We start from the raw sequence: 19,031 nt of genomic DNA, 5'->3' as shown, positions 1-19,031 counted from the left end.
AGTCTGGAGTACAGTGGCATGATCTCTGCTTACTGCTATCTCTGCCTCCCAGATTCAAGTGATTCACCTGCTTCAGCCTCCCAAGTAGTTGGGATTACAGTTGCCTGCCACGATGCCTGGCTAATTTTTTGTATTTTTAGTAGAGACGGGGTTTTGCCATGTTGACGAGGCTGGTCTTGAACTCCTGACCTCAGGTGATCTGCCCTCCTCAGCCTACCAAAGTGCTGAGATTACAGGCATGAGCCACCATGCCGAGCCAGATTTTGTACTTTTTAATAGTTAAAACAGTTTTATCATACTATAAATAGTATATAAACATACTACTTTAATATTTGATCTGACTGAAGTGGAAAGTGACATTATAGGAGAATATGAGAAGTGTAAGAAGTTGACACAGTAAATTGAAACAGAGCGTTACTCTGACAGGTGCAATGTTTTCAGATACGCTGGCCATATTAATTTAATTCTACTGGCCATGAACTTTACTATAACACTTCAGTAATAATTTCATATGGGTTAGTTTTCATTCACTAGTCCCTAGCTGAAACCAACTGACTCAGCAAAATTTTAGGATCACAGATTGGGCCAAATGACAAAGATGTTAAACAAGGCTTCAGCTTGGCTGGGCACAGTGGCCCATACCTGTAATACTAGCATTTTGGGAGTGTAAGGCTGGTCTATCACTTGATTTCACAAGTTCAAGACCAGCCTGGGCAACATGGCAATACCCCATCTCCATAAAAAATTAGCCGGGGCCAGGCTAGGTGGCTCACACCTGCAATCCAGCACTTTGGGAGGCCGAAGTAGGTGGATCATGAGGTCAGGAGTGCAAGACCAGCCTGGCCAAGATGGTGAGACCCTGTCTGTACTACAAATACAAAAATTAGCCTGGCACGGTGGCAGGCGCCTGTAATCCCAGCTACTCGGGAGGCTGAGGCAGGAGACTCATTTGGGTCCAGGAGGCGGAGGTTGCAGTGAGCCAAGATTGTGCCACTCCACTCTAGCATGGGCAACAGAGCAACACTCAGTCTCAAAAAAAAAAGAAAAAAAAAAAATTAGCTGGGTGTGGTGGCACATGCCTTTAGTCCCACCTACTGGGGAGTCTGAGGTGGAAGGATCGCCTAAACCTGGGAGGTCCAGGCTGTAGTGAGCTTTGATGAAGACACTGCACTCCAGCCTGGGAGACAGAATGAAACCCTAACTCAAAACAACAACAACGAAAAAAACAGAAGACCTTTACTTTAATTGATCACTATTTCTATCTATAGAAGGCTTTTTGTTTCTTGGTCACTAAAATAAGATTAATATACTTTTGTGGGACTAAACTTTGACCATGGCTGATGAATAGAAAATTACCTTAATAACTGTACGAAGGCCGGGCGCGGTGGCTCACGCCTGTAATCCCAACACTTTGAGAGGCCGAGGTGGGTGGATCACGAGGTCAAGAGATCGAGACCATCCTGGTCAACATGGTGAAACCCCGTCTCTACTAAAACTACAAAAAATCAGCTGGGCATGGTGGCGAGTGCCTGTAATCCCAGCTACTAGGGAGGCTGAGGCAGGAGAATTGCTTGAACCTGGGAGGTGGAGGTTGCAGTGAGCCAAAATTGTGCCACTGCACTCCAGCCTGGCGCCTGGCAGCAGAGTGAGACTCTGTGTCAAATAATAATAATAATAATTGTATGAAAAGCAATAAAGTTCCATTATCAATGCAAACATGTTGCTTATTTATCCTGGAGTCTTGGGCGATGGTAGAGAAGCATTGTGTGTGGTGGTTACTACATTATGGCAGTCCTCTTCTCCTTCATCATCGATTGCTCAAGGCATGGGTATGTGAACCATGTCTAGGCAAAGAGACCTGGGGAAGTTAGCTGGGGACATTTGGAAAAGATCTCCTCCCATGTAACAGAGCTAGGCCCTTGAAGAGAGTACCTCATTTCTTACTGTTTTTAAAGCTTCTGTATCTTCATAATTGTATTGTACATATATATATGAAGAGGTGTCATACACGATTCTAGAGAAAGTCCCCTAGTCATCCCACAATCACAAAATTGGCAGAGGAGAAGGATGGAAAGAACCCATGTCCTTTGTGACATTGTTGAATCATTTCCCTTATTCTTCAACTGCTTGCCTCCAGACATCTTTTTGAGTGAAATAACTAAATGTCTCACTACTGTTTAACCAAGTTGTAATAGAGTATTTTGATACTTACAGCCAAAAGCAATTTTAATTGATTCAGTAGTGCTATAAACTGCCTACACAATGCCTGAAAAATAGCACATGTTTAAATACTTTGGTTATTATGCCTATAAGTAAAATATAAAGATTAATATGTCAAAATCACCATTGATTCTGCTAGCTGCTCATAATCCTTCCCTACTCTAACTCAAAATACTTTGTCCTTTCATCTTATGTGCTTTACATTTTAATCATTTGTAAACGTGATTTATATTGCCTTTTGAATTGTAACCTCTCTTTTGTGCCTTCTATACAGTACGTATTCAATAACTATTTGTTAACTGAATTAATGATTAAGGCATTGTATTTATTTATTTATTATACTTTTTTATTTTTTATTTTTTCGAGATGGAGTCTCACTCTGTCACCCAGGCTGGAGTGCAGACGTGCGACAGGTCACTGCAGCCTCCGTCTCCTGGGTTCAAGCAATTCTACTGCCTCAGTCTCTCGAGTAGCAGGGATTAAAGGTGCCCACCACCACTCCTGGCTAATTTTTGTAATTTTAGTAGAGACAGGGTTTCACCGTATTGGCCAGGTTAGTTTCAAACTCCTGACTGCTGGTGATCCTCCCACCTTGGCCTCCGAAAGTGCTGGGATTACAGGGGTAAGCCACCTTGCCCAGCCATAAGTCAATGTATTTAAATTTCTTTGTTAGCCTGGTGTGGTGGCTCATTCCTGTAATTCCAGTGACTTGGGAGGCTGAGGTAGGAGGATCACTTGTGGCCAGAAGTTTAAGACCAGCCTGGGAAACATAGCAAGACCCTCATCTCTAAGATATAAAAATACTTAGCCAGGTGTGGTGGTGCACCTGTGGTCCCAGCTACTCAGGAGGCTGAGGTGAGAGACTCTCTTGAGCCCAGGAGTTCGAGGCTGCAGTAGGCTATGATTGGACCACTGCACTCCAGCCTGGGTGATAGAGTTAGATCCTGTATCTGAAAAAAAATAAAAATAAAAATAAACATATTACAGAAGTATGCAAAAAACAGACATCATAATTCCCAATGACTGTACCCTTGTGTGTGTGCGTGTATGTGTGTGTGTGTGTGTGTGTGATTTAACAGACTTAATAATTAATGAGTTTGCTGGTAGTTTCTTTTTTCACTTTTAGACCTTACCATTGGATTTAATTCTGATGCTGGCTTCAACATGGAAGTTACATAAGAAAATTTGTAGCCATTGTGTATTTCAACCAGGATTCTTCTTAGGAGATAGATGTCAGCCTAGTGCAGCGAAGTCTGATTGGAGGTGTACGATGAGGATCCTGCCAAGGCGCTGCCCTAAGCTTCTATTCAGTCCAATTTAAGTTCATTTATTTTGATTACAGTCATTACAAAGACATTTTTTGCCCATAAAATGGGCAGATAATTTTTTTTTTTTTTGAGACAGAGTCTTGCTCTGTAGCCAGGCTGGAGTGCAGTGGCGCGATCTTGGCGGACTGCAACATTTGCCTCCTGGGTTCAAGTGATTCTTCTGCCTCAGCCTCCTGAGTAGCTAGGACCACAGGCTCGTGCCACCACGCCAGGCTAATTTTTGTATTTTTGGTAGAGACGGGGTTTTCACCATGTTGGCCAAGATGGTCTCCATCTCCTGACCTTGTGATCTGCCTGCCTCAGCCTCCCAAAGTGCTGGGATTTCAGGCGTGAGCCACCACACCATGCCTAATAAACAATGTTTCAATCTCAGAAGCTCAAAGATTATGAAACAATAAGACCCAAGATTTGATGAAGGGAAAAACCAGAATTTAGCATGACTGAAGATAGGTGGGGATACAGACCATGGCAGGTAGACCCTGGATGAGGGAGGAAGTGTCCATAATAGAAGTTTCTGAGGTTGGTTGGAAGGATAAGTCAAAGGATTTGGGCACTGAAAGTTAGGTATTAAGGGGAAAGAAAAGATATACGGAAAAATCAATTCTACTTTAAAGTTTTCTCTGGGACCAGCCATGATAGAGGAAAATGGGAAAGAAAAGTATTTGTATGGCTTAAGTTTGTTTTTCGTGTTATTCAAAGAGCCTGCCTTTGGAGCTAAATAATTGATAGACAGAGCAACTGTCTATCAATGTAAATTTGTACATGAGTAGAGTTTCCCTTTTTCTTGAGTTTCTGTTTCCTTAAGAGTAAAATGGGAATAATAATGTCTACTGCCCAGAGTTGTTGAGATCACAGGACATCGCATATAATCTATGCTTAGCACTGTGCCCGAGACATAAAATCCCTGCCAAGCAAATGTTAGAGTTATTCCATAAATGGTAAATGAATGTCTGCCAGATTCTCTGCTTTAGGCACTGGTAATATGAAGGTGAACAAGATGTGGACTACATTCTAGAGCATGAATGAAAAAAAGTGTGCTTATTAGAAATGACTGACCAACTTTAGAATCTAAAGAAATACTCAAAGCAGAGTCTTGGCGTTTAGAAACTTAGGTATAATGTGAAATGAAGACACATACAAAAGGCTGGCAAATATTTGTAAGTGAAAATACATACTGAACTTGAATACACAATAGGTTCGTTCTGTTCAACTTAGAATTTGCCTTTCAAACATTTGCATTTCTGGATCATAGCAGAAATGGGAGTATGATCTGCTGAAAGACTTTGTAAAGAATGAAAAGGAAAAGCTGAGTATTTGAAAAAGTCAAGGAGTTAGAACATAAATGGAACAAAAACATAGAGGGTTTAGATTCAAACAGGGTTAGGATAAAGATCACAAAGTACAATCATGAGATATAGTGAGGTAGAAAAAAGAAATATTGTATTGTTTGGCAGTTGAGTATGAAAAAAAAATAAAAATCATTTCTTCAAATAATGTCAACATTAAATGAACAAAAAACAATGACAACAAAACAGTAGCTAGTGGCTAACTGGGAAGAAATAGCTAACGTAGGTGCTACAGAAGGCTGAAAGTGAGATAATGTCAAATACTTTGCATGCTGTACAGGAGTCATTAAAGAGGAGAGGATTAAATATGTGCTGGGCATGCTTATATCCTACCAGGGTACCCTTTAAGTTAAGCCAGTAAAAGCTGAGAAAATGACAGGAGCATAAATGGTCTACCAGCAGCAGTTATTTACACTGAAGGGATTGGGAATGATTGTTTGCACTGTATTCCCTTCCAAGAGCCTATGTATATACATGTCTGTATGCATGTTTTAGAAAGGAAAGTAATCTACGTTATACCATTAATCCAAGGCCATGTCTAAAATGTTTTGGTAATATGGATTAGTTAAGATAAATATTATTGTTTTCATTTATGTCACAGACCTATGTGTTTTCTTAGCAAATCAATTTTTGAACCAGAGCAGATCAGAAAGGATGCAGTTGTTTAGAGTTTCAAAACATCTGGAAAGTTACTCTGGCAATAGAGTCAAATTCACTAGCAAAACAGATGTTTTCCACTGTGGCGAGAAAATGCAGCTTTCTTATATGTATTGCATATGGTCCAAATCCATTTAAGAAATAACACTCCACCTCTTAAAGGGCCTTGGGACCACAGTGCTCTCATGGATTCTGCCAAATGTAAGCATGGCCAAGGCCATTTAGGTGTTCCAATGGCAATATTTTATAATAATCTTTTAATCTTGTGTTTTATGAAACAAAAGAACAAAGTTTAAAAAGTCTAGGTTGCCTCTCCAAGGCCTCAGTCGAAAAGTTAGAATTGGGTTAAAACCAGTTGGTAACCTTTGGCAGGAGTTCTGGGAGCTAAGAGTGAGGAAGGACAGGAGGTCAGGAGAGAGAACTGCAGTGTGAGAGTTCTGGCTTTTTCTCCCAGAAAAAGCAAAGAGAAGCTCCTTCCCACTACACATTTGGAAAGAGTATCAGAAACTCTAGGAGACAAGACTTGTCAAAAACTCAGAAACTATTGGGACCCAGTAATAGAGGAAATTGATTCATTCAAAAACTCATTTAGAGAAAATGTTTTCTTTTATAGAAGACTCACGTTCTTACATACAGATGAATTTTAACTATTAGATGGTACAAAGCACATATTTTAGTTTTTTTAGCCCTTGTAAAAATAGAAGTAAAATTTAATAAAAAGCATTTGCCTTGGTCATTTGCTAATTAATTGTTTCAAGCTAAAATGTTCCATATTCTTAGGGAACCAATTTCCTGAAAATTGAAATGTTTCCAGGAACATTTTCCTGGTTTAAAAATTAGGCTTTCGGTATTCTTGATTAACTAAGAAAAAAATAAAAATAAGAAGTAGAACAAAGGAATGGCTTTTTAATCATATTAAATAACGTAAAAATATTTTTTACCAAGAATAAGATGGAGGAAAGCATACTTAATTAAGCTAATTACGTTGGTTTGGAATCATCAGGGCTGTTAATATTTGAAAATGTGGCTCAATTATATAGAGAAGTACTTAGGTTGTCCAGGTTACTGCTGAGCATTCTACAATATTTTATAGTTCCAAAAGCCCATCCTGTAATGATAAAGGGTGTAAATCATTATTTAGATTTAGAGATACTGAGACTTTTTCTATTATTTCTACGGAAGGGTTGCCTGCTGTCACAAAAATGTTTTAGATCTCTTTATAATGAGGTGCCACTGTAGCATAGGCTACAGTACTGACAGAATTATTTGTGCTCTGTTCATCTCAGCTTGGTACATATATGCCTGCCAAAATACAGTAACTACTATTATGAATGCTGGGATTTGGATTAACATGTGTCAGGGAAAATGTGAATAAATCAATTATTGATACTAGGCAGCCACATCTTATTTCCTACTTATTAACATTATAACCTGATCCACTTAGAATATCATCACCATCCCTGTTTATTCTCATTCTTGTCCGAAGGTAGCTCATCAGGGTTTCAGAGAGAACACCTTTGAACCTGAAATACTTTAATTTTCACCTTGCTCCAGGGAATTGTGAGTTAGAAAGATATCATACTTCAGAGGAAAACATAAAGATCTCTCGATGAAGATTATTTGCATTTGTCTGAGAGATAATGCTATTCATCCATCGTATGGAGGAGTGCCCAGAATAGAAATGAGCAAGGAGCAAAGATTCGCTAAGTGAATAGCTCCCTAATTCCTTTTGAGATGAGTCTTCCCATTGCAACGTTACTTTGTTTGAAGTATTGTGAATTTCCAAAACTGAGTATGTACCAATTTTGGTAGGTGCCAAAACATATCTGAAAGCTGGAAAAAAATGAGTTCTATATTTTTTGCAGCCAATCTCTCCCTTTCTTATAGCCCTACTAGGGGATAATTGAAAACAGACGTATGGATAGGAAAAGGAGCAACTGGAGATAAAAAAAAGTGCAAAAAGTATGAAAAAAATAGGAATATGTATAATTGAAGCACGCGTGCTGAGAAAGGGCTTTGTGCAGTGATGTAGAGAGAAAATGAGGCTCGGAGTCATTTCTGGGATTAACATGCATCCATTGCTACTAGCCTATCCAGCTACCAGTCTGTCTTTCTCTCTTGCTCATAGGAAGAGAAGGAGAAAAGAGAAAGCTTAGCATAAGTGAAAGATACCAGGTAAGGAGAAAGCTGAGGTGTTTCATGGGATATTTAGTAGACAGAAAATTGCAGAAAACACCTTCACTAGTGATTACATTAGTTTAAGATGTGTTGTGAAAGAAACATGGCCTTTTTTTTTTTTTTTTTTTTTTTTTTTCATAAACCCCTGCACTTTTTTTTTTTTTTTCATGTGGAAAGAGGGGCAGAGTACAGAAAGGAAAAGGTGATGGAGAAAACGAATATGAACCCAAGATGACCATGACTCCTTTCCTAACCTTAGATAGGAAAGCAGAAATATGTATTTAGGCCAAATCTAAAGACAATAAAAACTTAAATTTCTCTTTAGGCCAAGAAATGTCACAGACCAGCTTGGGAAAACATTAAAAGCTCATGAATTAAAAGGATATTAGAATAAATAGGTCTTTGGGTATCTATTTAAATACCTCTTTAAAAGTGTAGTAAATGATTTTTCCAACTAATTTTATCAAGTGAAATCTTCCATCTGGCTTCACTGAGAAAGAATTTTAAAGTTGTGGAATAGTAGACTCAGAGCTGGAAGGAATCTGTAACTTTTCATCCAACCCCCTCGTTTTCCTTGAGCAAATTCTACAGTGTAATGTAAACAGAATGTATCAAGCCCACATGCTCCAGACTTGCTCATTAAAAACACAAAACAGCTTCTGTCACTCCTATGTTCCCTTCCAGCTACTAGTCTATCCTTCTCTTTTCCCAGTTAAGCTCCTTGCAAAAGCAGTTTACCTTTGCTCTCTCTACTTCCCCGCCTTCCTTTCACCTTCCCAGGCCACGAAGCTGCCACTCCATTGAAATCGCCTACACTTAAATTCCCTCACAAAGTACACTCCTCTATCTGTGCAAATGTCGGCTTTGAAGCTGGACGACTGGGTTTCAATCTTGCCCTTCTCATTGATTTCTTGTGTCACTTTAGGGAAGTTCACCTCTCTGTGCCTCATTTTCTCATCTGTAAAGTGTGGATAATAATAATCCTTACTTTACAAGGATGTCATAAGAATTGACTAAATTAAGCTATGGAACCTGGTCAAAACAGTGTCTGGCATGTTAATAAAATACATTTCAGACTGGGTGTGGGGGCTTACACCTGTAATTCCAGCACTTTGAGAGGCTGAGGCAAGAGGATCTCTTGAGCCCAAGAGTTTGAGCTTGCAGTGAGCTATCATCATGCCACTGCACCTCAGCCTGGATGATAGGGGAAAAGCCTGTCTCAAAAAATAAATAAGATGAAATAAAATGTGTTTTGGATTCTTAGCTATCACTATCTTTCTTGCTACATTTGTAGTTTTACTGTTAACCAGTTCACTCCTTCCAAGCTCCCTTCCATCCCTCCCTCTTTCCTGCTTTTCATGATTCCTTTTTCCAGTGTATTTGAGTCTTTCTGATGAGCCAGGGCACAGGGACCCCTGGTGATCTAAAGAGCACACTGCATGTTTTCCAGGGGCTTGAACCCATAGTTTTTATCTTATCACCCTAAGCTGCTGCTTCTCCGTTTTCTGTGGAGACTCCTTTTCTTCTCTCTGCCTCTTGATTTCTTAAATGGTCCTTATGTTTTGTCTCCTTATTCTAACAGAACTTTCTGAAGATGAAGACATCCATCGATACCAAACCTGTCTTCTGTCTTGACTATATTCCTAGGCCTACACTTTACACTACGTATTAGTTGTCTTCATTGTTAAAAAGGCACTTCAATCCCCAGATCTCCAACAAGGAATGGATTATCTCCCCACTGCAGCCCCCTTGCCTGGTTTTCCACCTGGACACCCATGCCAGAATCCTCTGTCTGCTTCGACTCCTCCACATCAATCACACGACAATTTGGCTTGCTTCTCAAATGTGATCTCTCTTCTCTATTCTCATGTTCTAGTTCAGGCCTTCATTATTTTTCTGTTTCTTCATGGTTCAATCTTGGTAGGTCGTATGTGTCCAGGAATTTATTCATTTCTTCTAGGTTTTACAATTTGTTGGCTTATAGTTGCTCATAATCATCCCTAATTCTTTGCATTTCTGTGGTCTTAGTTGGTATGTCTCCTTGTTTATTTCTGATTTTATTTCTTGGGGTCTTCTTTCTTTTTTTCTTAGTCTAGCCAAAAGTTTGTTGATTTTGTTTATCTTTTCAAAACACTATATTTTTGTTTCATTGATTTTTGTGTATTTTTTTAAGTCTCAATTTCATTTATTTCTGCTCTGACCTTTATATTTTGTTCCTTCTACTAATTTTGGTTTGGTTTGTTCTTGATTTTCTAGTTCCTTGAGGTGTATCATTAGATTGTTTATTTGAAGTCTTTCTACTTTTCTGATGTAGACATTTATTGTAATTAATTTCCATTTTACTACTGCTTTTGCTGTATTCCATAGATTTTGGTATGTTGTATTTCCATTTTCATTTATTTCAAGAAATTTTTAAATTTTCTCTTAATTTCTTCACTGACCCACTGGTCATTCAGGAAAATGCTGTTTGATTTCCATGTGTTTGTGTATTCTCTGAGGTTTCTCTTTTTACTGATTTCTCCTTTTATTCCATTGTGGTCAGAAAACATACTTGATATGATTTCTACTTTTTTGATTTAGTTGAAACTTGTTTTCTATCATGAGATATGGTCTCTTCTGGAGAACGTTCCATGTGCTGATGAAAAATATGTGTATTCTGCAGCAGTTGGATGAAATGCTCTGTAAATATCAATTAGGCCTATTTGGTCTTGTGTGTAGTTTAAATCTATTGATTTTCTGTGTGAAGAATCTGTTCATTACTGAGATTGGAGAGTAGAATCCCCAACTTTTATTGTGTTGCGGTCTATATTTCCCTTTTCATCTATTAATGTTCACTGTATGCACTTGGGAGCTCTGGCATTGGGTGCACATATATTTATAATTGTTACATTCTCTTGCTGAAATGATGCCGTTATCATTATAATAACCTTTGTCGGCTTTTAAAGTCTTTGATTTCTAGTCTATTTTATCTAAATATAGCTTTTCCTGCTTTTTTGGGGTTTCCAGTTGCATAAAATGTTTTTTCCACTCTTTCACTTTTAGTCTATAGGTGTCTGTTTAGGTGAAGTGAGTTTCATGAAGGCACCATATAGTTGGGTCTTGTTTCTTTATCCACTCAGCCACTCTATGTCTTTTGGTTGGGGAATTGAGTCCATTTACATTCAGTGTTATTGTTGATAGGTTAGGACTTACTACTGCCACTTTGTTGCTATGTTCTAGTTATTTTTAATTTCTCTCTTCCTTTCTCCCTCTTTTACTGTCTTCTTTTGTGCTTAAGTGACTTCCTTTGTTATTTTTTTTTTTCTTTGAGATGGAGTCTTCCTCTGTCACCCAGGCTGGAGTGCAATGGTGTAATCTCGGCTCTCTGCAACCTCTGCCTTCTGGGTTCAAGCCCAGAACTCCTGCCTCAGCCTCCCGAGTAGTTAGGATTACAGGTGCCCACCACCACACCCAGCTAATTTTTGTATTTTTAGTAGAGACGGGGTTTTGTCATGTTGGCCAGGCTGGTTTTGGACTCCTGACCTCAGGTGATCCATCCACCTCAGCCTCCCAAAGGGCTGGGATTACAGGCATGAGCCACTGTACCTGGCTGTGACTTCCTTTTTTAGTGAATCTGTTATAGGTTTTGGCATGGTGGTTACTATCAGGATAGCAAAAAATATAACAAGTTATTTTAAAGCAATAAAAACTTAGATCACAAAGAATAGAAAGAATGAAAAAAATCTAAAAACCTTACACTTTGACTTTATAATCTCCACATTTTGACTTTATGTAGCCTCAATTTAGATATTTTCATATTGCTTATCTCTTAATAGGTGTCGGTAGCGATTTTGGTTTTGATAGGTTTGTCTTTTGGGCTTTATATTATAGTTATAAGTGGAGTACACACCACAAACACAGTGTTAGAGTTTTCTGGGTTTGTCTGGGTTCTTAATTTCACTAGTGTTTTTTATAATTTCAAACTTTTTTTTCACATTACTATTTTTATATTTCAGCTTGAAGAACTCCTTTCAGCATTTCTTCTAAAATGGCTCTAGTGGTGGTGAATTTGCTGAGCTTTTGTTTGGGAAATATTTTATCTGTCCTTTATATTTAAAGGATAGTTTTGCTGAATATAGTATTCCTGGATTACAGTGTTTTTCTTTCAGCACTTTGAAAGTGCTTCCCCTTCCCTCTTGGCCTATATTATTTCTGTTGACAAGTCTGTTGCTGGATAAATTGGAGCTCATTTATGTTATTTGTTTCTTTTTCTCTTGCTGCTTTCAGGGTCCTCTCTTTGTTGATCACCTTTGAGAGTTTGATTACTATATGCTTGAGAGTAGTCTTATTTGGGTCAAATCTACTTGGCAATCTCTGACCTTCCTGTATCTGGATATTTATATCTTTCTCAACTATTGGAGAGTTTTCTGTTACTATTTCTTTGAATAAGATTTCTACCCGTTGCTCTTGCTCAATTTGCCTTGAGCATCAATAATTCTTTTATTTAAAAACTTTTAAGTTCAGGAGTACATGTGCAGTTTTGAACACAGGTAAACTTGTGGCATGGGGGTTTATTGTACACATTATTTCATCACCCAGGTATAAAGCCTAGGACCCATTAGTTATTTTTTCTGATCCTCTTCACCCTCCACCCTCTGATAGGCCCCAGCATGTGTTGTTCCCCTCTATGTGTTCATGTGTTCTCATCATTTAGCTCTCACTTACAGGTGCAAACATGTGGTATTTGTTTTTTGTTCCTGGAACACCAGTAATTCCAGATTTGGTCTGTTGAGGTAATTTTCTATATCTTGTGGGTGATTTCTGCTCCTTTTCATTCTTTTTTCTTTTTAATTATTTGACTGTGTACTTTCACATAGCCTATCTTCAGTGAGAAAGGTCTGAAAGAAGATAACTCATTAGTGAGGAAAAACCGGTTAGGGGTTTATGCCTAGGGGAATCAGCCTGTGGAATGTACCTCCTGCTGCATGGTGCTGCTGATTGGCCTCTCTGATTTGGCATTTTCTTACAAAGCAGAGTTACAGAGCAGAGTTACAGAGCAGAGTTTCCAGGGTTGGGAATGGTAGTTACACTTCCCTTCCTTGTGTCTGGCTGCCCTCAGGGATATTTCTACTTACATCGCTCTGTATGCTTCCTGTGGTTTGAGGCAAGGACAGGTTTCCTGCTAGGGAACCTGAGATGGTGGAGAAGCTTGTTGCTCACCTTGATCTCACTTTTTCCAGTATAGAAACCATGAGTAAGGGAAATTTTCCACATTTTTGGTGCCAGGAAGGAGGAAGGGTGTGCTGGATATGGGCATCTGATTTTCTTACCACCTGCTCAAAGTTGTTTCACTTTTCTGTGGTCTCAGGAACCATCTCCTCCTTATATTTGAGTTCTGTATATTGCTACTGATAACCTCAGCACTATATATTTGTTTTTGGTTTTCTGTGGGGTTGGGGCTGGGAAGGGGCTAAAGCCATTTTAGAACCCTATTTTTCTCTTTACAGAAGACCAGCTTTTGAGGTTTCTTTATTTCCTGTCTTCTATTCCATCAGTCTATCCTTATACACTTTCTTTTTCCCCCTCCAGACAGTTTTAGTGAATGGTAGTACTGTACTACATGCTATACCAGTTTAGTGTGAGAATTTTCTAATAAATCTTTTCTAATAGCTAAAACTGCTTCCTTTTATATCATCGAAAGGTCCATCCCAAGCTAAGGGATGAGAAACCTGGGTCCTAAGTTTATAGGAGGACATTTCCAAGACAATATGCTCTCTCTTTACAAAAAGATGGGTACAGAGAGAGCAAATTTTAGCCTCAAAGAAAGAAAGATTACCAGGCAATAATCATGCTGCTCCATCCTTCTCATGAGGCCTGCTGACCCCTAAAAAGGAACTACATTCTTAACCCACAGGTATTTTTCAAAGTGGCCGTGGCTCACACTATTTCTTGCAGCGGAGGGCCCTGGGCTCCTTCTGGAACCTCTACCATCAGCCGTGGTGAGCCAAGGTTGGCTTTGGCCATCTTGTGCATGTCATGCTTCCTCTCGATCATGGGGCCCTGGATGTAAAAACCCTCTAGCAGCCCATGTGACAGCTTCTCTGGCTGGCCTCAGCATCCCTTGGTGCCACTTAGTGATCATCCACTTTATGGCCAGGAAGTGGTGACATCGGTAGAGTAAGGATACAGGGACCCAGGAGAAATAGCCTCCCTTGAGGATGGGCACCAGCCCAATCACAGGCTCACAGTTTTTCACTGCCTAGTGGAAGACGGTGTAGGACAGGGTTCCCAACCCCCAGGCCACGGACCCGTGGTAAATTTCATGGTCTGTTAGAAACCAGGTCACCAGCAGGAGGTGGGTGGCGAGCAAGCAAGGTGAGCAACCAGCATTACTGCCTGAGTTCTGCCTCCTGTCAGATCAGCAGCAGCATTAGATTCTCCCAGGTGCATGATCCCTATTGTGAACTGCACATGCGGGGATCTAGGTTGCACACTCCTTATGAGAATCCAATGCCTAATGAAATCTTCAATCCCCTTCATCCCTCTTCCCATCGACCCTCTCTCCCCTGCCTGTGGAAACCAGTTTCTGAAAGGTTGGGGACCCACTGGTATAGGGGTTGCATTCAATGGTTAGCTGTTCCCCTGCAGAAGCATCATGATACTTCTCAAACTGCTGCCTTTTCATAGCTTCCACAATCTGAGTCATGCAGGATCTGGGCTAGTACTTTGCTTTCCCCTTCATCATCATGGTGGCGAATTTACTGATTATGGGGTCTTTGAACACAGAGCTTGTTATTGTTATTGGAACAGCTTTGACCAGCCGAGTCTCCTTGAGCTCCTGATGGTACTTCTCCTCAGTTACTTCAGCCACTGGCTTGCCATAATTTTCCTTATCAATTTTGGGATCTCTGAATTCAGGACTGTAGCAGCTCCACCTCACCTGATTTAGCCCTGCAAGCTGCAAGACAGCCCACAGCGTACCCAGCGCCAGGCTGGCCCCCTTATACACTTTCCAAAGCACAACGCTGTTTATTCATTCAACCATTTATTCACAGATTCACTCGTTTATTTAATAATATGTAATATAAACACACTGTGTGCCAGGAACAGATTATTTTATTTCCCTCTTTAAATTTCTTTAACAGTGCCTTGACTCCTTGTTATTTGTGCTTATGTACATTTTGTGTTCCTGCCTCCACCTCCTGCCAATTCCCTTGATAAACTGCTACATGTTCTTCATAACTCAGCTCAAATTTCTCCTTATTCATTCATTAAACTCTGCCCAGCACTGGGAATCTATAGCAATAAACAAACCTGACAGATATCCCTGCTCTCACAGAATTTACATGAGGGAAACAGACAATAAATAATTGAACAAGATCTTCAGATTGTGATGGGCACTGTGATAAAAAAGCAATGTAATACAATAGGGAGAGAGAGAGAAAGGAGAGAGTGCACATGTGTGTGTGTGTGTGTGTATGTGTGTGTGTGTGTGTGTGTTTAGGGAGGGTAGGAGTATAATTTAAATAGGGTGGTTGGTCAGGGAAATCTTTTCTGATGACGTGGCACTTGAGCTGAGTCCTGAACGGAGTGAGCGGAGTGAGCCGTGTAGCAATCTGGAAGAAGAGCTCCCTCGGGCAAGGGAAGAGCAAGTGCTAATGCGCTGTGATGGAAGCACCTCAGAGAGCTGGAGGGGCAGCATGGAATTGGAAGCCATTCAGTGAAAGGAAGCACAGCAAGTCTCTGTGATGTCACTCTTGGTTTTGCATAGCAGCATCAGGCGCTCATTTCCCTCTGCTCAGATAGTGCCTGGTATTAAATTGTACTATTATGGCATGGTATATGGTTGTTGCTATTTATGTCTAACTGCTAACACTGCACACCCTGAAGGGTGGGGACCATTTTGTACTATTTTTTTTTTTTTTTTTTTTTTTTTACCTCCAGGACCCATCCCTGTGCTTGGCAGGTAGTTGGACCATTGCTAAATGGGTGAGTCAGAGGCCCTCAAGATTTTCTTATGCTTGAGTCTCCTGTTTGGGTTTCTTGGTTCTACTGCTCCCAGTACTCTTCTGGAGTAGGGCTTTCATCACTTCACCCTCTTAGCACTCAGTACTGATGTTTGACCAGCTTTGGCTACTTCCCTCCTGAAACCTTGAGTCTTGGACATTCCTGTGTTGATTTCCATTCGCGACCCCTCTACTCCTCCTCAGATTACTTATGTGTCGCAGTGATAAGTATGGCCTGTGTGGGCTTTGCCTCTGAAGGGCTCCACATGCTGGGGCTGTGGAAAGGCTCATACTGAGCATTAACAAAGGAAGATAAATGCATAAGGCGGGGACAGGATATGGAAGGACTGCAAGTTGAATGATAATAAAAATATTGGCAATTGACTGTTATTGTTTACAAAAGTCATGCTGAGATTCTACTTCCAAGATTTTACAAATACTTCTCTTTATTATCGTAACCTTTTTTGTGCTAGAGTGAATAAGTTTTAAACCTTAGCTTAATTTTCGATAACCAAAATGTCACATACGCATATATTATAATAATATAGTTTTATAAGATATCAGACCCTGAAAATAGATGACATCATAAAATTAGACAATGAATGTCTCTCTTTTTTTCTTAAAGCAGAGAGTGGAGGTTTTTTTTTTTTTAAGATAAGAATCTCAAAAATTGCAAATACAGGTGTGAATCACTAGCAAACAAAAGCCTTTAAATTGTTGAAATAGGTTTTATCATGAATGTGAATAAGGTTTATGTATCTTATTATAAAACAACTTTTGGGTTTCTTATATAAAACCTATTTACTCTAATTTCATGTATAATTATAAATTTGGTATCTCTGTCATTAAGTCACAGCAGGTTAAAAGTAATGAATTAACAGAGTAGGAAAGGTGGCAGAGGAAATGATAGCAACAAAACTAATGGAAGGATGCCAGATTGCAAAGAGGCAGGAAGACTTAGAGAAGCTGACCTCAAGCCCTCAAAATGTTAGCCAAGGACTCTTCATCCAAGACAAACAACTCAGGCACCCCTTAGGCACTGCTATCTAAGTGCGCAGTGACTTACCCGCAGTGGCAAAGGTAAAAGACTCATTTTGTTGGTTTGGGTTGTTTGCTTGTTTTCAAATTCCATTCGGTAGGAAAGCCTAACTCATCTTCTACTTGTTTGGCAGCAAATCTTACCTGAACTGATGTGAGGCTACTTAGGAAGTTCATTCTAATTTTTGGGAATATGTTTTGCTGCTGCAATAATGTGTTAATTACAGAACTTATTTGGGGTGGGATGAATATACGGTATAAGCACCACATTCCCTTTACAAAATTAAAAACATCTGGTTACAAGGGTTTTGGATAAAGGGTTGCGTACCTCTGTAGTGCAGTCATGAATGCTCAGAATGATGAGTGTGGTTAATAAGATCAGAAATGCATCCTTCAGCCAGGCGCAGTGCTTCATGCCCTGTAATCCCAGCACTTTGGGGACGCCGAGGCGGGCAGATTTCTTGAGGTCAGGAGTTCAAGACCAGCCTTGCCAATATGAAAAACTCTGTCTCTACTAAAAATACAAAAATTAGCCATGGGTGGTGGTGCATGCCTGTAATCCCAGTTACTTGAGAGGCTGAGGCAGGAGAATCGCTTGAGCTCAGGAGGTGGAGGTTGCAGTGAGCCAAGATTGTGCCACTGCACTCCAGCCTGGGTGGCAGAGTAATATTCTGTCTCAAAAAAAAAAAAAAAAAAAAAAAAAAGAAAGAAGTGCATCCTTCATACGATAAAATGTAGAAAATGCTTTGAAAGCTTTGCATCTTAAAAAAGTGTTCATTAAAGTGATGGGAAACTTTTAGTGTTTTTGGAAAGTGAACAATTTTTTCTAGTATACTTTAGAGATTGTGTACGTCTGTAGTATAGTCATGAATGCCCAGAATGATGAGAGTATCTGTGTGTGTGTGTGTGTGTGTGTGTGTATTGGGGGTTGTGTATGTATTTCTGAGTCCTTTAAGATGAAGTTACTTTTAAAATCTGAGGGATAAGCCAGGCACAGTGTGGCTCACGCCTGTAATCCCAGCACTTTGGGAGGCCATGGCGGGCAGATCACGAGGTCAGGAGTTCAAGACCAGCCTGGCCAATATGGTGAAATCCCGTTTCTACTAAAAATACAACACTTAGCTGGGCATGGTGGCATGTGCCTATAGTCCCAGCTACTTGAGAGGCTGAGGCTGAAGTATCGTTTGAACCCGGAAGGTGGAGATTGCTGTGAGCCGAAATCACACCATTGCACTCCAGCCTGGGCAACAGAGTGAAACTCTGTCTCAAAAAAAACAAAAACACAAAAAACTGAGGGATATATTTGCTCTTGCCTTGCCCAAATTGGAATTTCTTAGCAACCAATGAATTTCTGATTAAAAAACAACAACAACAACAATAAAAACAAAACTGGGATTTCTGTGCTGTGATCAGGAAAATGATCTTTAAGATTGCCGGAATTACCTTGAGTATAAGTGAGCTCAGGGAGATAGCTATTGATAAATGTGAATTTGCATTTTAAAACTTTCCAAATTTGCAATAGGAGTTTTCTTTTCTCTGCTGAGGATTCTGCTGTTAAGTAAGAAGAAAGTTTGGGTGCCAACTAAAGGAAACAGTGTTTGTGTTTGCAATGCCAATGAGCTTACCGGGGAATTGCTAAATAGCCCAAGGATTATTCTAACTCAGCAATCCTAAAGATACAAAAATGCAACTTTGGACATTAGGGGTGGAAGTTTTAAAAATCTGCCTGAGTTCTAGCAGGAGTAAATAATTGAGAAACATGCAACATTCACAATGAGTAATAAAATATTACTAAGTTAAATTTTCTCTGCTACAAAATAATACAGGTCCATGGCTTAAAATTCAATTATGGAAATAAATTAACTACTGAAATAGTGAAAGTAACTCCTATTACACCATCACCCTCTCCCCCATAAAAATACTGGAAGAATGTCGGCATATATTTCTCTGTTATTCTTTTTACATAAGTTAATTCATACTACATAATGTATGGCAACATGCTCTCTCCCCCCCACCTTAATAAATATCTATCTTGCTGTCTAACCAAGCTAGTAGTTAATGTCACCACCTCATTCTTCTCAATTGTATAGTAGAATTCCATTTTAAAGCTCTACTATAATTTTAAATAGGTTTTGGAAGGTTCCCCCCCACAGTTATTTTATTTTCTTCTCTTTTAATTCTCATCTGCTTTTTTTTCTTTTCTTTTTTTTTTTTTTTTTTTTTGGCCTATTTTTTTTTTTTTTTATTTTTTTTTTTTTTTTTTTTTTTTTTTTTTTTTT

At 39.4% G+C, this 19,031-nt stretch overlaps 1 long non-coding RNA gene across 1 annotated transcript in view; it reads right to left on the bottom strand.

The window, feature by feature from the left end:
• Nucleotides 1-6,511: 6,511 nt before the first annotated feature.
• Nucleotides 6,512-19,031, bottom strand: part of LOC119471227 — a 22,549-nt gene continuing 10,029 nt past the window's right edge. Inside the window, exon 3 of the long non-coding RNA XR_005200255.1 lies at nucleotides 6,512-6,659. This is a non-coding gene — a long non-coding RNA (uncharacterized LOC119471227). The remainder of the gene's footprint in view (nucleotides 6,660-19,031) is intronic.

The sequence above is a fragment of the Cebus imitator genome, unplaced genomic scaffold, assembly GCF_001604975.1.
Source record: "Cebus imitator isolate Cc_AM_T3 unplaced genomic scaffold, Cebus_imitator-1.0 Scaffold2, whole genome shotgun sequence".
NCBI lineage: Eukaryota > Metazoa > Chordata > Mammalia > Primates > Cebidae > Cebus > Cebus imitator.
This window is presented reverse-complemented; position numbering and strand designations above follow the sequence as displayed.